The following is a 17299-nucleotide window of genomic DNA, read 5'->3' on the forward strand; positions in this document are numbered from 1 at the left end:
TATATATATATATATATATATTATATATATATATATATATATATATATATATATATATATCCTTACATGGTCATTTTTAATTTTATCATTGTTTCGATGGGAAAAAAATAACCAGTTGACAAAAGACGTGTTGAAAACCTCTAAAACAAGCTCATATTTGCTGGAATTTTTGAGAATCTTTAAAATTGTCCAACAACAACGATAATTTTCCCATGATAATTTATGATTTTAAAAGTGGGTTTTCTTCAAAAATATAGGCTTAAACATCAATATTAACATTATTGTTAACAATAAAACTGCATTGCTCGTAAGTTTATAGTCTATAGCTGCGTTTATCAATAGCATGTTTAAAGTACTTTTTGAAAAAAGCCTAAACAGCAGTAAATGTTACGTGAAATAGAGGCTGGGCTTGTTATTATGAAATATTATATATAAACTATGGAAATCTATAAAAAATATAAAAATATATATAATAGGTATACAGCTATAATGAAAATACTAATATACCGATTAAAATTTTTTTTTATCTAAAAGTAAACAAAAAAAAAACAACTATATTTTATAAACTCTGAATAAATTAAATCTCTACTGTTGTAATTAATGTTTAAGATTTAATAAAGCAAATAAAACAGAAACAAGTTTTCAATTTTTTTCCCAATGTATTTTTATATGTTATATATATGTATTATAATGTTATATATATGGATCTTCAGCAGTAAATGAACCAGAATAACTTGTATTACGTCTTAAATCTTCTATATCAGTTGGTTCTTGTGCACCAGATATCAAAATCTATAAGAAATTTTTAATAAAAAAACAAACAATATAAGTTATTGATTAATAATTAATTAAGTTAATTAAGTTATAAAATTAGTATTAAGTTTAAATTAGAAATAACTTAAAAAACTGAAAGCTTTTTAAATGTTATTTTCAGATGTTAACTTATAAATGTCATTTTATTCGACAAGTAATAAAATATAAAAAAATTATAAGCGTAGTATCAAAAATATATATGAAGCACAAAATTAGAAATTTAAATAATATTCTTCTTAGGTAGAAAATATACTAAAAGCAACATATTTAAGTTTAATTGATCCTGATCTCAAAATGTGTTTATTTTTAAACAAATGTGATTATTTTTAAACAAATAAAAAGAGAGAAAAAAAAAAAAAATATATATATATATATATATTGAGTTTGTATAAATTTTTGAATATTATTTGAATATATATAAAAACTTTCAAATTTTATCTTAAATACTTTTATCAATTTTTATATGCATTTATTTATTGATGCACTCCATCAAATCAACCATCAAAAACAAACAGAAAAACTGACTTTATATAAAAAATTAAGAATTTATATTATTTTAAAGATAATAATATCAATATGACTTAGCACATTTAATTGTAAAATACAGGGCCGGATTAGAACATTTTTAGGCCTGGGGCTGTAAGTATAGGAGTGCCTAATGTGGCGGTGAGGTAAAAATGCCGAGCGTAAGCGATGCTAAACCCGGGGGTCAGTGGGCCGGAGGCCTCAGCCGGGGGGTTTGGGGGGCCATGTTGGTATGATAAAAACCCATCTGCACTTTTGCTGATATGCTCACGCAGGTCGTCAGTTATAATCCACTCAGCCACATCGGTGTTGACAGTGTGGGTCGTCAGAGCCAGGGGTAACACTGCTGAGATAGTTGAGATGCTTGAACTTGCTGTAGCTGAGTCTGCTGAGACACTATTAGAATTACCTGGAACTGGTGCTGACATAGTTAGTGAGTTTGAACTCGCTGAATTACCTGTAACTGGTGCTGACATAAATGAGTTTGAACTCGCTGTAGCTGAGTCTGCTGAGACACTATTAGAATTACCTGGAACTGGTGCTGACATAAATGAGTTTGAACTCGCTGAACTATCTGGAACTGGTGCTGACATAAATGAGTTTGAACTCGCTGAACTATCTGGAACTGGTGCTGACATAAATGAGTTTGAACTCGCTGTAGCTGAGTCTGCAGGGACACTATTAGCACTACCTGGAACTGGTGCTGACATTATTGACATAGTTAGTGAATTTGAACTCGCTCTCGCTGTAGCTGATACCGAGACACTACTTGCAGTATTACAAAACTCAGTCATTTTTTTATTTTTATTCAATAATTCATTTATAATTGAATCTCATTCTTCTTTTTTTGCATTTTGTCCCAACCGCTCAGGCCGCTCCTTTTCATTTTTTATTTTAATTTTGTAAACGAATGAGCAATGCTGTAATTTTCTGCGGTAACGGAAGTGATCATAAAATAAAATAAAATAAAAAAAATTATGATGTTTTAATGTTTGAGAACATTCAAGTTTATTTATGTTTCCATCTATGTCCGCACAACTATTAGTTTTTTAAATAGACGCTAAAAAATTAACTTCGTGACATAAATTTTCTTATCAAATAGGTTTTATAAGAGAGTGCTTTAAAATCATTTACTAATATAATTGTTTTTTCTTTAAAAGGTTTTTACATCAACGAATGCTTTAAAAGCATTCTCTTATAAAACCTATTTAATTAAAAAATTTATGTCACGAAGTTAATTTTTTTAGCGTTTTTTTTAAAAACTGATAGTTGTGCGGACATAGATGGAAACATAAATAACTTGAATGTTCTCAAAACATCTTTATGCGGGAAGATAATTTAAAAAATATTTGCGAATACCAAAAATCCGCCAAATATACGAAGATAGAGATATAGTATATCTCTATTCATTTATTTATTCACAACGCCTCCGCAGCTCCCAATAAATTGATTTAAAAAAACTGAGAAACAGGAATATTTATCTGGTTCCCTAAAAAAAAAAAAAAAGTCGCGGGCCTTAGGGCCAATTTTTTTTATAAGGGCCTGGGGCTGCAGCCCCATCCGCCCCCGGCTTAATACGGCCATGGTAAAATATGATAGATGCAAAAGTAAAAAAAATCTACTTTTACTATACAAAGTAGTGTGATATCATTATTATCTTATGAAATCTTTTCTATAACATGAATAATTGTATTTTTAGAACAACCTAATAAAGTATAATTGTTTAATTTAAAATGTTATTAGGTCAAAAAAAAAAAAGGTACTTTAGAGATATGAGACAAAATACTTATTAAAAATATTGGAGAATTTGTATGATATTTTTTAAATTTGCTGAACTTAACAGTAACTATAGTGTAAAACTAACTTAACTATTATTGGTAAATTATAAATAGAGTAATTTTAATGAATCTATTATAGTTATAACATATTTCCATAAATATATCCGGCATAAGTGCTAAGAGAGCATCAAAGAGATAGGCAAACAACTTTAGGTCACCTTGTTCAAAAGAATCCAGGGAGCTGCTGGTTTCAGTAGCATCGTATAGATCACAAACAAAGAGCTTGGTTTTAAAAATATTTCACTGGTTCAACACATCCTTGGCTACAATTACCACCTAGTGATCTCAACCCATAAAGATCTAGGGTAATTCGCTCATTAAATCATTTCTATGAAGATATTCCCACTCCTCACCAATCTGTTAATTTTAAAGCCGGTAGAAGGTTGTCACAACTCTGGTTAAAACTAAAACAGCTTTGTCTGTTTAATCATCTTTCATCTAACATTTCAATGGGAAAGCTGGACACCTTATGATAACGATGTTAAGAAAGTGGAACGTATGCTCATTGCTCTTTAGTCAGAGGGAGCAATATTTTGGTACATTGTTCTCAAAACACTTCATAATAAAAGATCCTTCAAAAAACTAGCAGGATTATGTTTAAGGAAACATTGTTGTTTATAAAATCATATTGTTCATGAAATTTTTAACTATTTGTGACACCTGCACTCTCAATACAAGTTAGTAAAATTTTCATTATTTGTTTTTAAATGCATATGATTTAAAAGATAATTACAATTTATTTTACGTGGTTCTTATGATGGCTTTAGTGGAATAATAGAGATTTTAAGTTCTAAGCTATTTAAAAGACCAATTCCTTATTATGGGTGCAATGCACATATTTTGAACTTTGTTTTTAAAAAAATGGTAATTTTTCATTAGCCAACGCCAAAAAAATCAAATGCTAAAACTAATTTTAAGCTTAAAAGGAAACTAAAGAAAAGTTACTACAGCACTACCCGAATTTACAGCTATAGAATTATTAAAAATTTAAATTCCAAAAATCAAAAATCATAAAAAAAAAAAAATCAAATTTTGTTTGAATTGAAAAGTAAAATTGTAGCACAGTTAAGAGCATTTTAATGTATTATAGGCTTTGTCATTGATTTCTCTGACACTTAAGTCTTTATGGATGCTAGTGCAGAATGTAAAGATTGAATATAAAGCACTGTGCACGTTAGCAAAAAAATGCATTTTTTAAAATAATTACAAAGAAAAACTATTGGACATGCAGTTCTCTTTGATCAAAGATCTGAAACCATTCTATATTTATAACATCGGACAAGCCAGAGCAAAAAGCGTTGCAGTGCTATTGTATCTTTACCAAATTTAAAATACTTATTTTAAGATTAATTTACAAATACGAATTATAATAAAAAGTAAAACTAAATTGAAATCAAGTACAATTTTACTGACTTGTTTATTCAACCTGTAATCAGCCATAAGGTGAATGTATTCAATTTTATTAGAATTAGTAACAGATATATCTTTTCCAATTGACTTAAACTCGAGAACCTTTAAAAAGAATTAAAATAAGTATTATTAAAACTAAAATAAACAAATATCTATTAATAAGGCGTTTTAACTGTGGCTACAACTCTCTCTCTCAACTCTTTTACTGCAAATCAGAAGTCTTGAGCACTGCTAATGCTTCACAGCATATTTTTTAATACAAAGTGTTAGCATACATTAACAAGTGCTAACACAAAGTGTTAACATGTTAAAACATTTTAACAACATTTTTAAATATATTTTTAAATATATTTATATTTAATATGTAAATAACTGTTAAGCAATCAATATGTACTAGCAGATGAAAAAACAAACAAACAAAGAAACCTCTGATACATAAAGTGGATGAAGGCGCTTTGTTATAAAATAATAATTCACACAAAGAGTATTCACACAATATATTTGCACTTTATAAAACTACGCAACTTAAAGTAAAAAAACAATTGTTCATAAAACTATAAAATAGTTGTTATTAACATGTGTCATGTAGAGCATTAAAAATAAAAATATACAAATATATTTAAGCATATAAACTATTAAAATGATATCTTTAGAACCGTTTAATATGATAATAATCTTTTGCTAATCTATTGCAAATGAAAAACTGTTCATATGCAATAGATTAAGTTCTAGAGAAGTAAAAGAATTTTTTCCAAGTTTCATGTTCAAATTTTGGTAGCGTTAATAAGTGCCTAATATTTTTAATCTCATGTATACTCTATTAAAAGTAATTAATAAAACTGTTTATTAATTACTTTCAAAAGAGTATACACAATATCAGAATTTTTGAGTTAAATTTTCAATTAACGATTTTTGTTGTGCTGTTAAGTCAATTAAAATTATGTTAATGGTAACAGTTAAAAGTGATTTAATAATACTAAGAATATTTAACAGAACTAATAATGAAAGTGATAATTCTTATTATAAAAAATTGTGGATTACATTAATAAAACATTGATAATTAAATTTCCAAAAATTTTTTCTTTCTTCCATAACCTATATTCCTTAAGCACCAGAGCAAAATTTAATAATTTAATAACCTACAAAAACGATACAAAATATTTAAAAATCCTACTTTTGTTTCTCCATATTTATTGTTTGTTACAAAAAACTTAATGAGATTTCCCCCACAACTTTTTTATAATTTTTTAAATATGTTAAATTTCTAAAATAAGATTTACAAAACTCTATAAAATTTTATTTAAATTCCATAAAATTGAAAGTGTTTTTTATTAAAAATTATAAAACATTACTGTGTAACCAACATACTGGTATAATTCAGGATCTAATGATTCCAGATGATAAATGTCAACAGCTAAAACATCTTTATTTAATAACTTACACAAAAAAAAAAAAATTAGCTAAAGGTAATTCCAACATCATAGATTCAAATATAACTTTTCCCAACATTCGCCCAAGAAAATGTAAATGCTTTAAATAATCTGGATATATAAGACTTATACCAGGGTTAGCATAGAGAAGTTGCTGTGAAGTTGTTTTAAAAAAGCCGATGCTTGGATAAAAGCCACTGCGAAGAAGTTGTGACATATATTCTCTAAGATGAATATCTTAATCATTAAATAAAGTAACAAAAAATTGAATCAGTGCCATATGCAAAGACGCAATCACCATTTTTATTTATTATTGTAGTTAAAAACTTTAGTGACAGTGAAAAAAAAAAAAAATTAAATAACAAGTTTCATTTAAATTATGAGCTCATGTTACAATACAATTAGAAACTGTATTAAATATAACTATGCATCTATTAATAACATATTTTACATAAAGTATATGAATAAAACTTATATTGTTACTAAGAGCAACACCAATATACTGACACTATACCGTTAAATAAAAATTATCAAAGTAACTTATTTAGACTGCTCATAAAACTTTACATTATTAAACCAAGTTATTTTCACAAATATAAACATATCTTTTTTTATTTATTATATAACATATTCGCTGTATCAAGTTCTATGAGCCACTATAGTCAAGGAGAACACATTTTTAACATTGTTTGAAATCTATACCTGCTCATCCAAGCCTTGTGCATTAATCATAAGTATTCTGATAACTATTTAAACATCATCTGCTCGATCCTGTGAGACTTGGTCATAGGCATTTTGATATAGATATTTTCTGTTTACTGTAATGTTGATACTATGCGATGGTAAAACATTTTGAAATGTATTTTGACTCTCGCTTTCTTATTCTCAGACAAAATACGTTGATAGATCTTTTGTAAATAAATAAATATATATATGTATTAGTTATATCCGTAGTAGTTATATATATGTATATATATATATATATATATATATATATATATATATATATATATATATATGTATATATACATATACATATATATATATATATATATATATATATATATATATATATATATATATATATACATATATACATATATATGTATATATATATATATATATATATATATATATAAATATATATATATACATATAAACATATATATGTATATATATATATATCTATATCTATATATATATATGTATATATACACATACATGTATATATATAAATATATATATATATATAAATATATATATATATATATATATATATATATATATATATATATATATGTAATACTATATATATATATATGTATATATATATACTTGTATATATATATAATATATATGTAATTTATATATATATATGTATATATATATATACTTATATATATATAATATATATATATACATATATATATATATATATATATATATATATATATATAGATACATATATATATATATATATATATATATATATATATATATATATACATATACATATATATATGTAATAAATATATAAATATATATATATATACATATATACCATATATATATATATATATATATATATATATATATATATATATATATATATATATATATTAATATATATATATATATATATATATATATATATATATATATATATATATATATATATTAATGCTCAAACTATTACACCTAATGTAGTTGGATTTAATACTTTAACTCATTGGAAAAAATTTTTGTTGATAATACAAGTTTAGTAGCTTTGTGCTGTACTATTTTCATGTTGTCAAAATCAGATTTAAGAAAGAGAGACCTGACTGGAACTGCAAACTTTGGTAATGTCATTATAAAAGTTAAATAAAAACATCAAAGTAATTTAAAGTCAAAATTAGAAAAAAGTTTCTTGATGCAGCCAACCATTTGATTTGCTTTGTTGTAAGCAGTAATGAATTAATTTTTCCACTTTAGATTCTTACTGAAAAGCATAAAAAGATATCTTTCTGTACTAGACTCACTCAATTTAATAGCATTTATATCATATGAAACGTTTTTGTTGTAATGACCATAATGCATAGCTACACAACTTGAGATGTTAATTAGAAGAAACCAATTTTAAGACCATTTGTAGGCATTATCTAGATCTGTTTAATGTTTAGTAGTATACTGACCTATGAAAAGTTTTGAGAGTTTTTTATATAATCTGCATACAGTTTGGTAAGATAAGGGAAATTATTAGGAACGTCATTAATATACAAAGGAAATCGAGCTGCGGCAATTATAGAACCTTGTGGTACACCACTGAAAAACTTTAACCCAGTCAGAAATGATTTTGCCTTAAACAACTTTTTGTCTCCTGCTTCCTAGGTAAGCTTCAATTCATCTAAAAATCAGGCCATCAAAGATGTATGCTTTCAGTATTACTAGCAATCTATTGTGTGGAACATTATCAAAGGTTTTGGCAAAATTTAACAAACCTTATCAACTAAAATAGCGACATCTAAGTTTGATGAAATGCATTCAAAGCGCTCAAACATATTAGTGGTACATAACATGTTTCTAAAATCATGTTGCTCAAAGTTAAAGAAATTGGACGGTAGTTACTTGGCAGAGTCTTATCAACTTTTTTGAACAGTGCTGTTATGTTCTCTGGTCTGAATTAAAGCTGGTTATTAGTTAAATATGCTCTATAAATTAATACTGGAGGAACACCAAAAGGGTTCACCACCGTTTTTAAGCAGAAATGGATGCATATTATTGGGATCGCATGCTTTATTTTTTTTCGAATTTTAATTTGTCAAACACTATTTTGCAACTGATGTCATTTAGATTGAATGGTTAAATGAAATTCAATTGTGATATATGGAATTTCACTTTCTTCTTCATGTATAAAAATATCTTGCAAAAATTTTTTTATTAGATTTGCCATTTTTCTAGGTTTTTGAGTAAGATTACAATTAGCTGTTTTTGAGGCTCCCATGGACCCTTTGACTAATTGTTGGCTTTTGAAATATTTGTATAGGAGCTTTGAATTCAGTTTGTTTTTTTCAACTAAATCATTTTAATATGCAATACAAGCTCTTTTATTTTGTTTTTTAACTATCTTGCAAGTTATTTTGTTCTTTTTTTTAAAGATTAAGATCATTTTATTTGAATGCACAGTTTATGCATCTAAGATTTTTCTTTTTTCTAATTAGATTTTTAAAATCGTTTTTGATCCATGGAACAGCTGGTTTTTTTATTCTAGATATATTAAAAACTAAAATAAGAAAAAAGTCAGAAATTTTAACTGTGTTAGCTGTTTTGTAAATATATTTTAGGCAACTGTGAAATAGATAACTAACCTTACTTTTAATAATGAAATGGAAAAAGATGACCAAATGACCTTTATTTATGTCACCAAGGACACAGGCGCTTTGGTCAATAGCACAAATGCTTCCCAATTGAGTTGTGAAAATTAGAAAAAGATGTTGCTAGCAGAACCATTTGAAATTTCAAAAGTCTGCATATTGCTGATACAAACTGTTTTGGTAAGAGTTGATACAAACATATTGGTAAGAGCTTGATACAAACATTTTAGTAAGTTTGATACAAACATTTTGGTAAGAGCTGATACAAACATGTTTTGGTGAGAGCTCCACTAAAGTTATGCTCAATACCAAAATTGTTTTTAATGTTTGTGGTTTAACCATTTAACAAAACAATTAATTAGAAACTAAATTCCATTGAAACTAGTAAGTCTTTGTATCCTTTTTTAACAACATATTCTGTAGTCTTTTAAAAACCACTTGAAAATTTTCTTGTCAATAAAATTATGTGGTCTGTAAATACAACCAGCTAAGTACTTGTCACTTCCAAAATAAACTGTATCCCAAATTTGTTCAATTTTACTCAAGTTAAATTCATTACAGTCAATTAGTGTTACGTCAACTGAAGTTATTAACGTGATAAATGCTATAAACCCAAGAAAATTTGCTGGATCAGATGGAATTCATCCTTTTATTTAAAAAAAATGTGTAAATGGTTTTTTTAATTCATTAACTTTATTATTTAACCAATCAAATTACGAAAGTGGAAGACAGAAAACAAAACGCCGTTGTTTAAAAATAACAGTAGAAATAAAGTTTCAAAATTTTGGCCAATTTCCTTGACTTCAATTCTTTTAAAACTTTAGAAGGTTTAGTATCTAACTAGCTCTTACATTTTTTAAAGACTAAAAATTTAATATCTTCTGATCAGCATAGTTTTACAAAAGCTAAAAGTTGCACAACTAATCTCTTAGAGTACATGGATAGAGCAATGATAGGTGTTGTAAATGGTAAATCGTTTGATTTCCTTAATGCTGATTTTAAAAAAGCGTTTTGCAAAGTTTCCTATAAAAGGTTAGCACTAAAACTTGAAGCATACGGCATTATATTGATGTCGTTGTAGTGAATATTTTCTTTTTTAAATGAAAGAAAGCAAAGAGTTGTACTCGGAGGGAGTGTATCTTTTAAAGGTGGACATAGTAAGCGGTTTACCACAAGGTTCTGTACTTTGTCCAATTTTATTTTTAATATACATCAATAATCTTTCAAATCAACTTACAAACCAACTATTGTTTATGCAAATGATTGAAAATAATGGTATAAGTAAATAATGAAACAAATGCAGATGCTTTACAAAATGGAATTGCTATCTTAGAAATGTGGGAAATAAACTGGAAAATGCAAGTCCATTTTAAAATTTGTAAAATCACGCATATTGGTTACAAAAATAAGAGTTATAAATATTTCATGACTAACAACAATATAAAGCAAGAATAAATTACTACTAAAAAGGAAAATTAACTATGCGTATTTATTTCAAATGACCTAAAATGGGAACTACAAATCAATTTTGCATCATCTATTACAAACTATAAAGTTGGTATAATATGTAAATCATTTAAGTATAAAGATAGTAAACTAATAAAATTGCTGTATTGTATTATATACAGCCGCATTTAGAATTCGCAATGCAGGTATGGAATAAGGTATGTTAATCATAAAATTATTTAAAAAAAAGTTTACTTTTAAAGAAAATATATCTTTATAATTGAATAAATGATAAATACACCAGAGGCCTAGTTTCCTATTTTTTTCACTAATGCTATAGTAAAACATTGAAAGGCCTCTAAAAATATGTTCATTTGAAAATTGTCTAAATCTAAGACTTTCTGATTTTCCTTCTATGCTCATGAAATCCACAAATGCTTAATAATTAAAATAATAATAAACTTTTTAATGACAATACTTACAGTTTTTTAAAATTCAAAGGACCTTTTTTGCCATACAGTAATAATTACTTCCTTGTGGTATCTATTCTTTGGCTAAGATAAATACAAACTGCATCATGCATCATTTTTACTCTATGTGGCCAAGTTTTAACAATATGCAGTGAATGCGGCTAAGACTTAGCCACATACACTGCATTTTGCTAAGACGTACCCACATTCACTGCATGTTGCTTAGAATTAGCCACATTTTGAAAATATAATAAACAAACACACTGCATCTTGCTAAGAACATAGCCACATGTTGTAAAAATATAAATATTAAATTTATAAGTAAATTATAATAATCGTTTCTCAAGATGATTTCAAACATAATTTCATATCCTTATAATTTCTAATGTGTAATACTTTGTCTAATTTGTTTTACTATTAACTTGATGAGAATTTTAATGGAGCCAAAACATTGATGTAAAAACGAAAATGTAGCAATTACACTGAAGTAAGAAATAAACTAGGTTTACTCTTGTATTTTTTCATTATTCTAAATGGGCGAATAAACAAAATATGTACGTTCAAAAAACGTCTTTATGGGACATTCAAATGACGACTTCTTTGAGTACAGTTAGTCCAAATTTATTTCATAATGATTCGGTACAAAAAGGAAACTAAAAAGACTTCTTTTAGATGTTTTCTTGGAACAAATTACCGACGCTTTTACTTCGGGGTAAGATCGTTTATGAAGGACGCAAAAATAACGTCTTTTGAACCTTTTACCGGGACTAAAAACAAAAGCTTGAACCTCATACATAAAAGATCTGAAAAAGACGCCTTTGGAATGTTTGAAGTCCAACAAATTTGGCTAGGACTGCCCTAGGGCTGCTCTAAAACACTAAATATTCTTCTGATGTGTTCAGTAAAACAGCAGCTTTTAAACCTTATTTAAAAGTTAATATAATGCATTTTAACTTATTTTTGAAGAGCTATAGAAAGCTCAGATTATAATATTTGTACACTAACATTAAATAAAAATAATTTTAGAAAAAATCTGGTTCTACAACCTAATTTCATAGTGATAATTACACTTTTTTATCTTTAAGTTCAGTTATGCGACCGAACTTTTGCAGACTTGAATGCAACCAAAAAAATCCCTAAATTATTATTTCCAAGTCAAAAAATTTTTTATTCTATTCGTATATAATCATAAGAAATCTTTTTAATCTTTTTAGTTAAAAGTATAAATATATTTTGGTTTAAATGTTGTAATAATTTGCCCTATAGGTTTATTCACTTTTTCAAATAATACAAAAAAAGATAAAAATAGCTGCTAACAATTATCAAATTAATCTACTTGGTTCAAATATTTTCTAATCAAAATTTATTTTAGTATAAATCTAAAGGTGTTTCTAAAAGAATTTCTATTACTGATATATGTAATCAAAATGTCTTGAAGACAAATTATAATAAAATGCAAATAAATCGAAGTAGCAAACACGGGGACGTACACAAAACGTAAAATAAACGTTCAGACAGAATGTCTTGGACGCGTTTTATACTGATTCAAGATTAGACGCTTAAAGACGTTCTAATGACGTCGTAAAAAGACTTCCCGTTAAAGTGCACTTATAGAAAATTGGTCAAGAAAATACGTCTTTTAAACGTTCAAAATACGTTTTAAACGTCTTTTAAATGTTTAAAAGGCTTATTTTCTAAGGTCTACTTTCTAAACTCTATTTTTGAACGTCGATATATATAAAGACGTTTAAAAGACATTTATTATACAATAAGCGTCAGAATCAATTACAGAATTTGTTGGGTTTTGGGAACAAAAATTTAATATTCAGAAAACTTAACAGAATTGCCCAATCAGTGCGCCTTTTTTTATAAAACAAACAAAACCCAAAATTAAAAGTATACACAAGATTAAAACATAATTCAAACTTCAGATCTAAAATGTGTATTAAAATCTGTTGTCGTTGTTAAAATTTCAGTCACTGACGCTTTTTTTTATCCGCCGCTCTTTTCAGTATATCTATATCACAGTTTCCTAGTTCATAGTTGGCAAACGAAGTCATGGTCTCTGCAAAATACAAAAAAGAAAAAAAAAATGAAAATGATTTATAGAATATAAAATAGAGAATAAAATAAAGTTCAATCTAGTTAGCTTCTACAAATAAAAAGGCTAACTAAACTATTATTATTATGCAATAAGTAGTTAAAGTTTAAGAAAAAAATACCTTACTTTTATGGATAATATGATATTTTCATCAAAACCATGAAACCAATAAATCGATTAATTTTAAAGTCATATTTTTGGAATCAAAAAAATATAACCTTGTTATTTAAAGATCATATTAAGGATCTGCAAACTTTTGACTTTTTACCACATTTCAAATACTGATTTTTATTATCTATTCCAATGTTAAAATTATTTAAAGCTTTTTTCTTCTAAAAAAAGAGAAAAAAAATACCGATTTTTGTTGATGCCCAACTATTACTAGTTCATTTTTTTATCATTTTTTCAAAATCAATTTACTTGATCTTTGTAAGTTTTGCAAATGGGCTCCTCATATACCAGCTTAAATTTTAAAAAATTAATATATTTATATATATACATATATATATATATATATATATATATATATATATATATATATATATATATATATATATATATATATACATATATATATATATATATATATATATATATATATATATATATATATAATATATATATATGTATATATATATATATATGTATATATATATATGTATATATATATATATATATATATATATATATATATATATATATATATATATATACATACATATATATATATATATATATATATATATATATATATATATATATATATATATATATATATATATATATATATATATATATATATATATATATATATATATATATATATGATAGGGGGTTGCAGGCACCAGAATACATCACTAAAGACACACTATATAGGCTACGCCATTATCTAATATTATGTGGCTCTATTCTTCCTTCATCAATAATATATATATATATATATATATATATATATATATATATATATATATATATATATATATGTATATATATATATATATATATATATATATATATATATATATATATATATATATATATGTATATATATATATATATATATATATATTTATATATATATATATATATATATATATATATATATATGTATATATATATATATATATATTAAGGGTTTGCGTCTCGTAAGAAATTAATTTCAATACTAATACCAAGACAATTCCATTATAGTCTTAAAATGTTTCAAGACATATCAATACTTTTTCAAAGTGGTCTTGTTACATAAAAATAATTTCAAGAAAATCAAGACTTGACAAGACTTTTCAAGACCAAAAATTAAGTCTTGATATTGTTTTTTAAATAACAAGACTTCAAGTGCATTTTTCTTTTAAAAATTTGGAAAGGAATTAGTTTTTTTCTCAAAATATTTATTTATCATATTTTTTCTCAAAAAAATCATAGAACTGTTTTCAGTATGTAAATGTTTAGTTTTAATTTCCAGCTGGGTTTTTTCGTTTCTGGACGTGAGTTTTCACAAAGCTATTCTTTAACTACATCAATTTCTTCAAATGCTTCTTCTGCTCTTTTTTTGGCTAAGACTTTAGACTTCAGAACATCTTTGAAGATTTGGGGATGCATAACCTTAAGATGTTTCAGCATCCCAGATGTATTAGAGTTTTTGATGGCAAATGTTTTAAAGCATTTCTTACACTTAGCTGTAGCCACTTCACCAGCTTCTTGAACATGTTCAAAGTGCTTCCACAAAATTCCACGTGGACGAGGCATGGTTTCACTTACTGTTTCTTTGAAATAAAATACTGAGACAATTCAATTTTTGCGTTTAAATTTGGCTAGCTACAGAACGGAAATAGATGCAGTGTTATTAATAAAAGCATGAGCAAGTCTATTTAACTTAGTCATTATATATTTATTTAGTTATTTAGATTATTATATGTTCTTGCTTAAATGTGCACGGAACTAAACTCTTATGTTTAAAGACATAAGAATCACAAAAATAAATAATATAAAAGATAATTAACTTACATGTTATTATGTTATTTATTATAATTTTTTAAAAATGCTTTATTTACTTATTTAAACCCTGAATTTAAAATTCTAAACTTAATTTTTAAGTTCTTAATTTAACGATTTTGCATCGCTGCGCTTTAATGTTTTCAAAAACGTGAAGTCAGTTTTTGCGAACTTAAAACTATTTGAAATATTGCAATACGCATAAAAATAAGAAGAGTAAAAATTTGGATAATCTAAAACATTCCTTTAATTGAACGCGTAGTAATTAAACTGTAATACTAAAATAATTTTTGTGACGTCACATTCGACTAACCCTCTCTCTCTCCTTGTCACAAAATTTTGCTTCACCTACCCCCGACTCCCCCCCCCTTAATTAACGTGACGTACCTTATTGATGACCCCTTAGTACAAGGTTAAATTTGTGAACTCGTGTTAGAAATCTTTTAGGTTGATTAGTCTAGTCTTGATTTAAAAAATACCAAGAAAAGTCTTGTTATTTCTTGAATTATTAGTTATTTTTTAAATTTGGTCTTGATTCATTCAAGACTTTTCAAGACAAGACTGAAATGGTCTTGTCTCGTCTTGTATTGGTATTGTCTTGTCTTGCTAAAATGAGTTTAACAAGACTTTTTATTTCAAAACGCAGACCTTTTATATATATATATATATATATATATATATATATATATATATATATATATATATATATATATATATATATATATAAAATATGAAATTCTACAAACATTCATACGAGAAAATATTTGTCAGAATAAAATATATATATATATATAAACACATATATATATATAAACATATATATATATATATATATATATATATATATATATATATATATATATATATATATATATATATATATATATATCAAGTAGGGTCGGCCGAAAAATTTTATTTTCTGATTTTTGACTCGCTGTACCGCAAAAAACTTGTCTTTAAGATGATGCAAATATAACTTACCTAAAGATGATGCAAAAAAAAAAAAAAATTATTTTTATATGTCTGGAGCCTACGCATCACGCTTGAATAATTGAAGAAATTTAACCTTTATATAATTTTCTTACAAACAAAATGAAATTGAATAAATTCTTTAATAAATATTTGGAGACAATACATGTGGAAAAAGTATTGGAATGGTAAATAAGAAATCTTTTATATTATTATTATTAAAAAATCATCTTTTTCGACTATAACGTTTTTAAAGAAATATACTCTTTTAATTTTTGCTAATTTCTGTCGGTAAAATATGATTTGAAATATGATTTGTTTGAAAAATCAGGCATTGAGGATCTGGAGTTATGTGTAGTTCTTATAATGCTATCTCTGGAATTGAAGCCAGCTACTTTTTGTAAAGCCTCTGTTACAAGCTATACGCATCATTCTACTGCTTGGGTGTGGCATGTAAACTTTCAAAGTTTCACTCAGCCTCTGCTTCACCTGATTAGATCTTTGAGCAAATATTTTTATTTAAGACTCTACGCGGTAAAGGTGGCGGTAAATCTCTATATTGTCGCTAGCAAGGAAATTAAATTTTGGTGGTTGAAAACTCCTAATAAACTTTCTTTGAAAAGTTAGGGTTCTTGCCTTTATAATTCTTCTAAATCCCATTTCCCTAATATGAACCCGTTTGTCTACTACCATTTTTAAAAGCTTTCTGAATGTGCAAAAAAAGCGTTTCTCTCAACTACTAGCTTTATTACTTTAAGCAAATCATTGGGCAGGAATCTTTAAAATTTTATCATTTCAAATACATGTGAAGTATTCTTGTGAAGTATTCACTTTTTTTATAAGAAACCACCCAGGGGCATATATTTTTAAAAGATAAGAAACTTTAAAAGAAGATTTTGTGCTCCTCAGTTGGGGTTTCAAGACTCAAATACAATTGTAAAATTCTGTTAGC

The sequence above is a fragment of the Hydra vulgaris genome, chromosome 07 (genome assembly GCF_038396675.1).
Source record: "Hydra vulgaris chromosome 07, alternate assembly HydraT2T_AEP".
Classification (NCBI taxonomy): Eukaryota; Metazoa; Cnidaria; class Hydrozoa; order Anthoathecata; family Hydridae; genus Hydra; species Hydra vulgaris.